The following is a 12,499-nucleotide window of genomic DNA, read 5'->3' on the forward strand; positions in this document are numbered from 1 at the left end:
TGATCCACTAATTACGATTAAGCTTTGCTGCAATGACATTTTATTTCATTTGCATTACTAGGCATTAGCATAATTAATTCTTTTACCTTTCAAATCCTGGCTCACAGTAAGAAGGCACTGGAAATGTTGAATTTAGTTCTTAAAGTCTCTAGTCACAGAGGGAGTTCTTTCTCATGAATTAGTTATCAAACTCAGAGGCTCTTTAAGCAGTTGTGGTGACCTCAGGTCTAGGACAATGAATCCTGAACGAACAGGTCTATGTTCTTCCAGGAGGGTCCGTGTGAGTGTCGTCACTGAATATGAAATGAAAAAAGACCTAGTTGGCTAGTTACCAAATTTAAGATTTGGATTGCAGCTGCCCTGTTGTGAACTCACTTGTCAAATCATTGCCTGTATCCATTCAAGCCCAGTAATAATCAGATAGGGCAGAATGATTAAGTTTAAATGATCTACCAAAAGCCAATTAGTGTACTTATGATTTTATCATTTGGTTTGGAAGTTCACCTTCAATTTCACCTAACACAAACTCTTGTACCATTTAAGGAAGGCTATGATTTAAAGGGCAAGAACGATGTAAAGGCATTACTCAAGTTAGGAAGGTTACTAGTTGTTTTTTTGAGGTGGTCTGTCTTCCTAATGATCTTTATTGAATATGACTGCATTTTAATATTTATTATTATCTGCTTATGTTGAATTTTATCTCCTGAATTTTAAAGGAAAAATTCGGGCTCAGCCCAAACTTGCATACTCTAATCTCTCTGTACTCCTTAAGCCACAAATAACTGCCCTTTATAGGAGAGGTAGAAAGAGTGCATTGATTTATGCATTCAGTAATTTTTCTTCCCCACTGTGACAAACATATATAATTACATCATATTCTGAGAGCACAGAATAATTAATTACTAATATATTTAGTGCTAAAAAGAAATCAAATACAATAAGTTTTCTGGGTTTCCATCTGATTTACTGTATAAGTCCCGGAATTATGTCTTTCTGGAACTATTAACTGTCCTTATACAGTCATTCTGTTAACTTTTTTAGCCTCTGTTGGCATTATTTTCTTTGAAATGCTTGCCAAAAGATTTTAGGCTTTAAAATGGGAACAACCGGGCACCTGGGTGGCTCAGTGGGTTAAGCCGCTGCCTTCGGCTCAGGTCATGATCTCAGGGTCCTGGAACTGAGTCCCGAATCGGGCTCTCTGCTCAGCAGGGGCCCTGCTTCCCTTTCTCTCTCTCTGCCTGCCTCTCTGCTTACTTGTGACCTCTCTCTGTCAAAAAATTAAAAAAAAGTCTTTAAAAAAAAAAAAATGGGAAGAACCTCCAAAGACCATCACTATGTTTTTTAAGTCAGTCATGGAGCACAGACCCAAAAAGAAAACAGGGACCTTGAGAGGTCTTTATCATTTCCAGAAAAAAAAAAGGGGGGGTGGGGAAATTGATAACTTTCTTTATAATACAGACCAGCACTCGAAATGCTAAATTCACAATGTTGATGATCCTCTCCCGTTTCTGCGTCCTGGAGAACCCTGTTATCCTACCTCTCGCCTGCCTTTCCAGATTACACAGGACATCAGAGCAGCCCGTGACATCTCTAAGTACTCTAGCCCTCACACTTACCTCCTCTAAAGCACAGAAGTAATGGCATCTTGTCCTGTTTATTCAATTGCCTAAATATATCAGTTTCCTTTCATCTTGGAAGCCGTCTGCCCAAACGTGGACTTCTGCTAGTGCGCCAGCTGTGTCACCGCCACATGCCTGGGTAGGTCACTTTCTCTGCCCAGAACACTCTACCTCTCTTTTGGCACCACAGACTTCCAGACAGCTTCCCGCCAGTTACACACAGCTGACTTGCCTCACCCCTGAGTTGTATTAATCCCTCCCTTTTATCTGCTGCCCTTCCACACTCTGAGGATCCCCCAACCATTTATAACATTGCACAGTCATTACTCCTTCCCTCATCTCCTTCCTTGGATCATCTGGGGGCCAGATATATTGTATTTTAGAGTAAAATCCCGAGTAACAGTGCCCAGAAAAGAAGAAACACACGGCGAAGATTTGTTGCCTGAGTGAACAAACGCTGATGTGTAGTTTAGACAGAGAAGTCTGACCTTTAAGCTGAGATGTGGGTCTATTTTTGATGAGTCATTTACCTTCCTATTTGACTAATAGGGTTTCTCTCTAGAGGCAAGAGTAATTATTATCTGCTTTCCCATAAAATTTTCTTCCAGATGACACAAAGATTCTCTGATGTCAATCAGGAAAGTGACACCTGAATGCTGAGAAGATTGACAGAATTGCTCAACTGCACCGTGCCCGAGGCACTGTTTAGAAATACAACTGAATCATGACATGTGAAAACTCAGTGTCATTCATTTCCTCTACACTAAAGACGGCTGTGGGAAAATAAATTTATTGTGCTTTATAAATTATTCATAGTCAACTTTGTTTAAATGTTCCACACCGATGCATTTAAAACATAATTGAATATATGGAGGTATCCATGTTAAGGCAACCGTTCAGATGCTCATCTGTTATTTCAAGCGAAGTACCATAACAGCACCAGAGAAATAACTGTGGAATCCCAGTGACCAACCAAGAATGGTATTCTAACAAAGCACATGGAAATGACAGTAAATAAAAAAGACTATGTTAAGAGAAAGAAGAGGACAGATAAAGGAAGATGATAGAAGTTTTATCAGGATATTGAGACTTAAAAAGAACACACCTATTATTATTATGCACAACTGAAAATATCTCAGCATTTAGCATAAAAAGCAAGTAATCAGGGTACTATTTACTTGAATTCAGAGACACAGATATACATGGCTCCGGAGGAAGTGGGGGCAGAAATCTTGGACAACAGAATTCAAGCACAATTCTTGCTGCTTTTTTATGCAAAATGAGAACAGTTCCCCAGATGGCTGATTCCTTCTCAACATTCAGGTCTCAGCTCAAATTTCTGGGCCTTTCTTTTCTTTTTTATGTTCAGTTAGCCAGCATATAGTACATCATTAGTTTCTGATGTAGTGTTCAACAATTCATTAGGTGCATGTAACACCCAGCGCTCATCATAACACATGCCCTCCTTAATACCCGTTACCCCGTTACCCCATCCCTTCAGCCCCCTCCCTTCTGTGACCCTCAGTTTGTTTCCCCAGAGTCCAGAGTGTCTCATGGTTTGTCTCCCTCTCTGATTTCTTCCCAGTTTATTTCTGGAATTTCTATTTCACAATTAGCATCCTGCCCGATGAACCACCCACCATCAAACCCATCACCTTTATGGAATACATCATCATCTTCTTGAGCACTGGTCAGTAATGGAAATGAACTTACTTATTTGTTGATGGGTCTGTTCAACTCTCTCTCACCGTGAAGCTGAAAGTTTTTGGAGGGCCCAGATACTACATCCTCAAGGCCTAGAATACTATTTAATGGCATCTGTTGGTTGACTGACTCAAGGTATCTTCTATATTGCAAATTAAAACTCATCTTTCCTCTAAAAACTTCCAAAAGCTCATTTTTTTTGACTGATAAGACATATCCCAGAAACCGTCCCTATAGAATTAGTTTGGGATGCTTGACCTATAGAAATTTGTCTTTCTTGGCCACCTCTGTCTCCATCCAAGCCCATCTGGTGTTCTCTTTGCCTCCATTTCCACCTTCATCCTTGTCTCTGTCTTGATCTCTATCTTGGTCTCTAAATTTCTCCAAATTTCTTTATCTCAACACGTTTCAATTAACAATAATCGCGCCTCGGATAAACCTCATTGGCTACGATACTGCCACTGTGCAAAGCTTCTTTATCTCAACATGTACCTCCTTTGTGGCTGTATATCTAGTTTTCTCTCTTGTGTAAATACAGAGAAAGGGCTTTCTTTAAAAGGAGCATACTAATGCCAAGTGACTATATTTACTGAGCATTAGAAAGAACTATCATTGTATTCAAACAGCTGGCTGCTTTGCTCTTGCCCTAAAAAGATCATACACTATAGAGAGTATTTGAAAAAACTCATCATGGCATGGCTCTTTACTGCAAAACTGGATATCTGTGGATCAAATCATATTTCCTAAGATATTCTCATACAGTATTTTCTGATAGAATAGGGCTCATTCATTCAATACCTTAATATAATGCTTAGAGAGGCAAAATTTAATCCTTTGGTGTTTGACTTCATATTCACTTCCAGAGTATCTCATGCTTCTAGGCAATATATTTTAGATATTTTTTTAAATAGAAAACATTTGCTGAATTGCTGTATACGCCAGGCACTGTAACATATACTGGGAATGTAATGGGAATGAACAAAACAGACGGGTCCTCTGTCTTCGCGGAGCTTAGAGTTTAGGGGAGAGGCAGATATTAATAAAATAGAACATTAATAAAATAAAGAATGATACTAGGTAACACTTATTGGATGAATGTTCACTGTGTGCCAGGTAGTGTTCTAAGTGTTTTATAATGATTAATTCATTCAATCCTTACAACAATTCTATGATGTAGGAACTACTAATGTGCCCATTTTACAGAGGATAAAACTAAGGTCACAAAACTAGTAAGAAGCCAAGATGGAATTAAAAATGAGTCTCTAGAAGCCATCCTTTTATAGACCACATTTCACTCTCTGGTGAGACTTGTTTGAAAAAAAAGAAAAATGAGAGGTGAGATTCATTCCAAGTAAATTTGTAATTATAACAGTAAGTTCTGTGAACCTAAAGTAAAGGGTATAGAGAGTATATTCCAGAAAGACCTAGTAAGGGGAATCAGGCAAGATTTTCTTACAGAAAAGGTGTTAAAATTCAGATGGGAAGGATTTAATTAAGTTCTATTTCATTTCTCCCAACTTAGTTCTGCCCTACCTAATACTACTAGAACCTTCTTTTCAAAGGAATACAGAGGCTCCTCATTGACGATTTGGTAGTTAATTCATCCTTCTGACCTTTCCACTTCCTGCAAAATAATCAATCACTACTGTTGATTAACATAATGCAAAGTCAGAACAAATGAAAATGGTTCAGATGCACGTAAAAACTCCCTGAGTGGCCATGGTATGTCTCAGGATGAATGTGAATTCAGGATGAATGTGATGCCTGCAGTAATAACCCTAAGAAGTAAACAAGATTACCTATGGTTCTTTTGTGACCCATTCTAGCCACTTGTAGATAAAGCTATAGTTTGGAGAGGAATTATTTAAGAACAACATAATCAGATTATGCAATCAGGGAGCTGGAAGGACTGACATTATTGCATTTAATTCATGACACATTATAGAGTAAACCATTTCAGGGAAATGGAGCCTCTCCTTTTAATGCAGGTCATTAGGAAAACACTCCTCACTGTCCATGTGGCGGAACACTACAATGTGCTGCCAGAGGAGGTCATCATAGGTTCTTTTTAAGCAACAGCTCATTCAATTCCCAGAGAGGCCAGGAAGCGTCAATTTGTTCTTTGGACACAGATTTCATTCTTCACCCCAACACTTAACTAAAAATGTAGAACGCTGCACACAGGGAGATCAAGAGAAAGAACAAGAATGAATGTGTTGCCAAATGATCAAATTTTATAGTCTCTCACGTCCAAGAGGATTGATCGCCTTTTTTTGTTTTTGTTTTTGTTGTTCACTTGCAGATGAAACTTAACAGATTTCAGGGAAGAAATCATAGACTTATAATGAGGTGGTGAGACTAAGTCAGCCAATGAGAAGCAAAATACATCTCAACAGCAATTATTCAACAACTACTGAAATTTGCAAAAGATGCCAGTATCTCCCAAGAGAGCAAACAATCATGATGTTGAAATGTCAACTGTGGAAATAGTATGTTAAAAGTGCAGAGCAAAATTTCCCAACAGTATATTTTGTCTTATAGAGTGTAGCATCATGCACAATAGTCCATAAGTAGCCCCAGGGCTGTAGCTACCTCAGCAGAAATCTCTACTTCTCTATCTACGGTAATAGTTAATGAACTGAACTGGGGATACACTGGCTGGCTTAATTTATTATCACCAATAATTATTTATGTCTAATAAGGTTAAACAATAGCATTTAATACAAATCCCATATACACCCACTTGATTGGTCTTCTTTATGGCTAGTTTATTGTTTGATCCTGCGTATCTTTGACACAGCAGGAAGGCCTCCCTTTTGGTTGCCCTTGTGATGCCTTCTGTGTTTTAAAATATTCCAGGTGGGGCGCCTGGGTGGCTCAGTGGGTTAAAGCCTCTGCCCTTGGCTCAGATCATTATCCCAGAGTCCTGGGATCGAGCCCCACATCAGCAGGGAGCCTGATTCCTCCTCTCTCTCTCTCTCTCTGCCTGCCTCTGTGCCTACTTGTGATCTCTGTCAAATAAATAAATAAAATCTTAAAAAAATAAAATAAAATAAAATATTCCAGGTTGGTAGCTCCTCATATAAGATATGGATATAGATGGGGCTCATAGTATTTTAAGCATAGACTCATTATTAATACACATTTCTCTCTAGTTTAAGTAAGCACTGTTTTTGTTTCGTTTTAGATTTTTACAATTGCTCCCGGTACTAATAGAAACATTTTGAACACTGCATAATATGCCTACAGTTTTAAGATAATATCAGTGCAACTGTTTTCATTCTTAACTCTGGCAGACAATCTATCCTAAGGATTTGGGATTAGTAGACAGTGAACTTTTACTCCCCTCTTGGAAAGCTAGGTACCTCCAGGCAGGGTAATGTTCTGCTATTCTTCACATGTAATGTTTCTGCACAGAAGGACAGTGGAAGGGAGCATGAAGTCAGAAGCAGATCACTTCTCTTTTGATAGTTCTTTGGCAAGACTTTCCCCTTAAAGTTAACCCGTTGTATCTTCCTGAGTATCAGGTGAAGAAAAGAGGGAGTTCATCAATGCAAAGGTTAGAGTGGGGTGGTGCTTAGACGTACTCATTATGTAACAGAATTAGATAAAAAGGGAATGAGAACAAATCTACCATTTGGATGAAGGGTATAAAATGAGTTAGCTGAGGAGGGTAAAATACTTCATATTCTAAAGGATCCTGAAGCCATGTCACTGGTAAAGTGCTAAGAGTATTCAATAGATCACAAAGTGACAAATGCAACCACATTTGAGGACTTGAGTAGCTAATTTCATGATTTTCAGGGATTTAACATTACTTGTTATGGGCAATGGGTTTTTCCAGTGGTGGGGGAGACTAGCATCATGTGTCTTCTAAATATCTTTTCCAACAAGACAATGTGGTTTTTGAGATGACCTTACAGATAGAACCAATTAAAGTGTATTTTGCTCCACTGACACTGGGGAACTATGTGCTAGTAATGCTAAGCCACGGTGTGTGAAAAGAATGCTTTGTATGAAAGAAGAGATGAGGTACTGTGAGTTATACCCACAATGAGCTCAAGGTCATGGACATTAACATGGCCTAGGAATTACCTATATGATACCTACCATGATAGGGTTCCATTTATATAATTATAATTAATAATGAACAAGTCATTTTGATTTAGAGATCAAGAATTATCTCTTATGCATTTCTATGGCTAGCCTGACATTTTTATACCAGATGACTGGGCATCCAGCTCGAAAATTGTAAGGTCTACACTAATGTCTCCCAGATGTTTATTAAAAGTCCTCAAAGTAACTTTGCAGACTTTCACATAAAATTTTGCAGTAAATCCCCAACATATGAATATGTCAGAGGACATATTTTATGAATCCCGTATAATAGTCAAAAGCTCAGGATTAAAATTGTAACTGTTGTAAATGTTTTCATAAACCTTTGAAAAAGATTCAAAATGACCATAACACACAAGCAATTCCAAAATGCTCCAATGACCTTGGCAATGGACCTTCTCTTTTAACTGCATGTTCCGATTTTCCCAGCCATAACCTTTATTTCCATTCTCTAAGTACTTTTTTCTCTTTTGAAACTGATTTTTGGCCGTGATCGTATAGTGGTTAGTACTCTGCGTTGTGAAACTGATTTTTCCTGAGACGATGGGGTGCTTAAAATTTCTAGAAGTTGGACATGAATAAGGGCAGCTAATGACAAAAATGTTAATATGTACTCAAGGTCAAATAGGTCTCAGAAAATTCAAACAAATATTTTCCAGAAAGAAATAAGATTATTTATCCATCTCTGCATCTTCAGAATGATAATAATGTTTTAAGATGCCAAACGGTAATTTAAAGGCAGTTTTGAAGAATACATCATTTATTGAAATAGATTTCGTAAGATTTCTGCTTGTGAGATCTTTAGTGGAATACCCCTGTTTTTGTTGAGACAGCAGAGCCTGGGGATTAAAGTCTCAAGAGAGGAGGCAGGACCTTTGGGTTTTGAAGTTGGGTTTTGAAGTAGCAGCTCATACATTCACTACAAAGCTTTCCAAACCGGACTCTCTGAATCCACAGTGATTTAGAGGATAGAGCACTGCACTTAAAATCAGCAAATTTCATTTTAATACTTGCTTGGTAAAATAGTCTACCTGAGGCTCAGTTTCTTTATAACTTCGTTTGGAATTTGGGGGAGTAACACCTTCCTCCTAGAGTTGTTGGAGGTAGTTATGTATACGTAGCTTATGTGAACTGAAGTTACTTTGTAAATTGTAAGATCCTCATCAAAGGAGAGTGATTGCTTTATTATACACATACGAAAAAGGCCCATGCCCTGTACCCGAAACCTAAAGGGAATTAGACACTCTACCCTAAATTCACACTGGACTTACTCCTCTTTTGGTTATGACAGAGTCTGTTAGAAAATACAGAAATGGTGTTTCTATACTCTCTCAGTATGATGGTGTAAAGAAAGAGCCTTTCAGAAAGTGTTATTTGAATATCCCAAACCTAAATTTATTCTATATACAATCTTTCTATTATTCCTCTGAACTGTTTTTCATGGAAGTCCTTTGTTTTAGAGAATTCTGAGTGAATCCCAGTATTTGGGAGGCCAGAAGAAGAGCTATAACGAGATCTGAAGTACTGGCGGTATCAGCCCAGTTTTTAAAAACTGGGTAAGTATTTATAGGTAAATGATAACTGGCAGCCTGGGAAAAGCAGGGGTGGGTGGGTGGAAACTAGGGAACTAACACAGTTAAGGATCTAAATCTCAACTATCAAAACATCCTGAGTAACAGATAATAGTGATATTGCATTCCAACCACATTCCCTATGTCAGAGAATTCTCTTATGTCTCTGAGTCTCAAACAGAAATACCAATTAAGATAAACATTCACTTATTGTTGCATGGAGAATGCCAAAGTATGTGCAAATATTAGTAATCTTTTGCAGACATTAGTGGATATATTTATGTTTGAAGGTGACGGATGTCCTATGTCTATTCTCAAGAGCAGCAATTTATTATCTAAAGAGAGATCTCTACTAGTTTAGAGATCTGGAATAGGTTAATTCTTTCCAATTTCTACCCTATTCCACAGATCCATATTATAAGCTAGAGATTTCTATTTATGGCAAAAATGTATAATCAGTTTACCCAAGTTGCTTTTCTAATGGAGAGGTTACTTAGAACGGTCAACCTCTGGTGATGAGCTACCCAAGGGAGGAATTTTGCCAAACAATTACAGTGACATTACAAAGCATAAAGTCAATTGGCAACCAGGCGTTGTTCCAGGCGATCTGAAAGACAAAGTACATGGCCAAAGCAAATAATTCACATTAATATATTTTCCTAAACTTCGTATTGTCTGATTCAACTATCTGTTTAGTTCAGATGAATTGGAAAACTGCCCAGTCTCCACTGCTCTCAGCAGTTAGGCACAAATGCCTAACATAATAAGTTAAATGTTGTGAAATAATAATTTTATTGAGAATAAAACAAAATCAAACAATGGTGAGCAAACAGACATTAATTACTCACAAACACATCTCAGAGTTAGAAGAAATCATAGCATCAATGCCGGACACGATAGAAGGCAGAGCTACATAGAGACTCTGGAGCCACGAAGAGTGAACGTGACTCCTAGCTACCTCTTTTTGTAGTTGAGTGACCTTGAGCAAGTAACTCCTAATCTCTTCACCAATAATATATAGGTAAAAAATATTAACCTGAGAAGATTTAGTAAGAATTAAATATGAAAATGCATTGTGCCTAGCACATAGTCATAGTGCAATGAGTGCTAGCAATCTACACTACTATTTCTTTGATACTTAGAGTGACTCACTGTGTGGATATGGCTGTTGTCTCTTGGCTCTTCTCTTCTCTGCTTTAGGATGCAAGCGCTAGTACTATAGTACATGTCACATTCTGCTTTGCCAGGAGGATCCTGGTAGGCTCTGCCAACAGAGGCAACCAGACGGAAGCTGCAAGGTGGGAGGAAGAGTAGGGACTTGCTTCTTGTCTTCTCTTCGCTTCTGGTGGGTTTTGTGTCTGCTTCCAGTTCCTATAAGCATCACCCAGCAGTGGGTTTGCATCCCTTCAGCGGTTCCTTCCCAGGGCAGATTAAATCTAAGGCAGCCTTTCTAACACTTGCAGAACCACTTTATCCTACAACTTCAGAGATACCAACACCAACTAGCCAGTTTACGGTCTGGATCTGAGACCCTCAGGATCCCTCCTCAGAACTCAGCTACCAGCAGAATAGCACTACTTTTCTCAAATACTTGAGTTTCAGCTCCACAAGCTCTTCTTCTAAGCTTCAAAATGTCAACATTTGCAGCCTCTTCCTTTTGTCCTCAGCTCCAGGAAAGTAACTGCTTCCAGGATTTGCTCTCTTCATACCAGGAAATTTTCTTCTTACACTTCCAGCTACTTAACAACTTGGTACCATTATCTTAAGATGTCATTGTTTAAATAATTGGTGTGGTTTCTAGGTCCTCAGCAGCCTTCATGGATACACTCAATATCTATGACAGTTTATTTAATCACTTGGGCAGCTTTGAAAGATCTTGGTTTTGAGCTAAACTTGCCTCCAAGTGACCAGCATCCACACAGAATGACGTTCTTCCTGAATGTCACTAGCTTATCCAGTATTGGCATGTTTCAGACCAGGTTACTGCTATGAAGTCAGAGAACTAGGTGGAAGAAGAAATGAGGTAGACAAGGCAGCCAGTGGGAAATGGCATGAAGGCATGGACAGAAATGAAATGATTGAATCTCTGTTCAAGCTAAACCCACAGTGATGGATAACCATTCTAGAACTTACTCATAAAATTCCAATAAAATGTACAAACTGATCTGATGCAACATTCCTCAACTTTCCACTAAACTATCAAATGAGACATAAAAATACATAAACTCACAACTCTAAAAAGTCCTATTAACAATCAGGGATGTTGCACAAACTGCAAACTGGCATAATGAGAAAAAATACAAAATTAATATTGTATCTGAAAATAACAGTAGCTAATATTTCTTGAACATTTCCTATGTATCGGGTCTTTCTTAACAGTTTCTATAGGTTATTTCATTTATTCTTTTTAAAAATTCAGTGGAACAGATCCTATTATCCCTGTCTCATAGACAAGGAAACTGAAGCATAGACAGGGTAAGTGATTTGCCTAGTTGCACTTAGCTAATGTAAGTTGTAGGGTGGGACTCAAGTCAGGTAACCTGGGTCCTCTAGCTCTTAGTTCCTATACTGACAATAGTATCTTTCCTTCTACCCCTTAGTTCAATGAAGAGTCACCATGGCTCCTCTCCTGTATGGATCCTCCTTCTTGAGGTAGTCAGAATGACATTCAATCATTTCCTTCCTCTGCTTAGTATTTTTTATTCCTGAATCTAATAGAACGCATCTCCAAGGGAAGAGTGAATGGGAGAGGTTTAATTCCCAAAAGAAAAGCACCACAGAAAGTAGCAGAATCAGAAATCATCCTGATAGACATGTAAACCAAGAACTGTGTGTCTGTGTGTTTGTGTGTGTGTGTATGCATGTATATATGTTGTGTGGTGTCGTAGTGGTATGGTGGTGGTGTTCTTTTCAGATAAGTGATTCAGATAAGAGGTTCAGATAGATAAGTGATTCTCAACCAAATGGGTTGGGTTGGTTGAGACACCTGGGAATTTTTTTTTTTTTTTTTTCCCATTTCCACATTCCCCTTGAGCCAGGAGAACTAGGATGGAGCCTGAGTGTGAATTTTGTAAAGGCTCCCTAGGTCGAGGAATTGATTAAGAGCCACTGGTTCATATCATCAAAAAGCAACTCAGCAGAGTAGAAGTAGATTTCAGCTTGGTTCAGCAGAGTCATACCACAGGCTTGATGGCTGCTGAAGACTGGGAGCTGGCTTAGGTGATAGACACAGCAACTTTGTGTCCACCTGTTTTTATTAGATGGAGATTTAGCCAGAACATAAGTGGATTCACAATAAGTCAATTAGCAATCTAAGCAACCAGTCTGTTGGCAAACAAGATAGAGATAGATTTCTAATTGTTCCATAATAAGAACTCCCCTCACCCAAGAAAAGGACAAAACAACATGGGCCCTAGGTGAATGCTGAAGAACAGGCAAAGAAAAGGAAAATTAGTAATTTTAGAAGCCAAAGAAAAACCCGAAAAACAA

The 12,499-nt window shown here is 38.4% G+C and overlaps 1 protein-coding gene and 1 pseudogene across 2 annotated transcripts in view; both read right to left on the minus strand.

The window, feature by feature from the left end:
• The window catches only part of GRIN3A (glutamate ionotropic receptor NMDA type subunit 3A), a 162,668-nt gene that overhangs the window by 128,559 nt on the left and 21,610 nt on the right, over window positions 1-12,499 (minus strand). The gene's annotated exons all lie outside the window — the stretch shown is intronic.
• On the minus strand, window positions 3,686-3,796 carry LOC123392501 (annotated as a pseudogene).

The sequence above is a fragment of the Mustela putorius genome, unplaced genomic scaffold (genome assembly GCF_011764305.1).
Source record: "Mustela putorius furo isolate JIRA1106 unplaced genomic scaffold, ASM1176430v1.1 tig00000580_pilon_pilon_pilon, whole genome shotgun sequence".
Classification (NCBI taxonomy): Eukaryota; Metazoa; Chordata; class Mammalia; order Carnivora; family Mustelidae; genus Mustela; species Mustela putorius.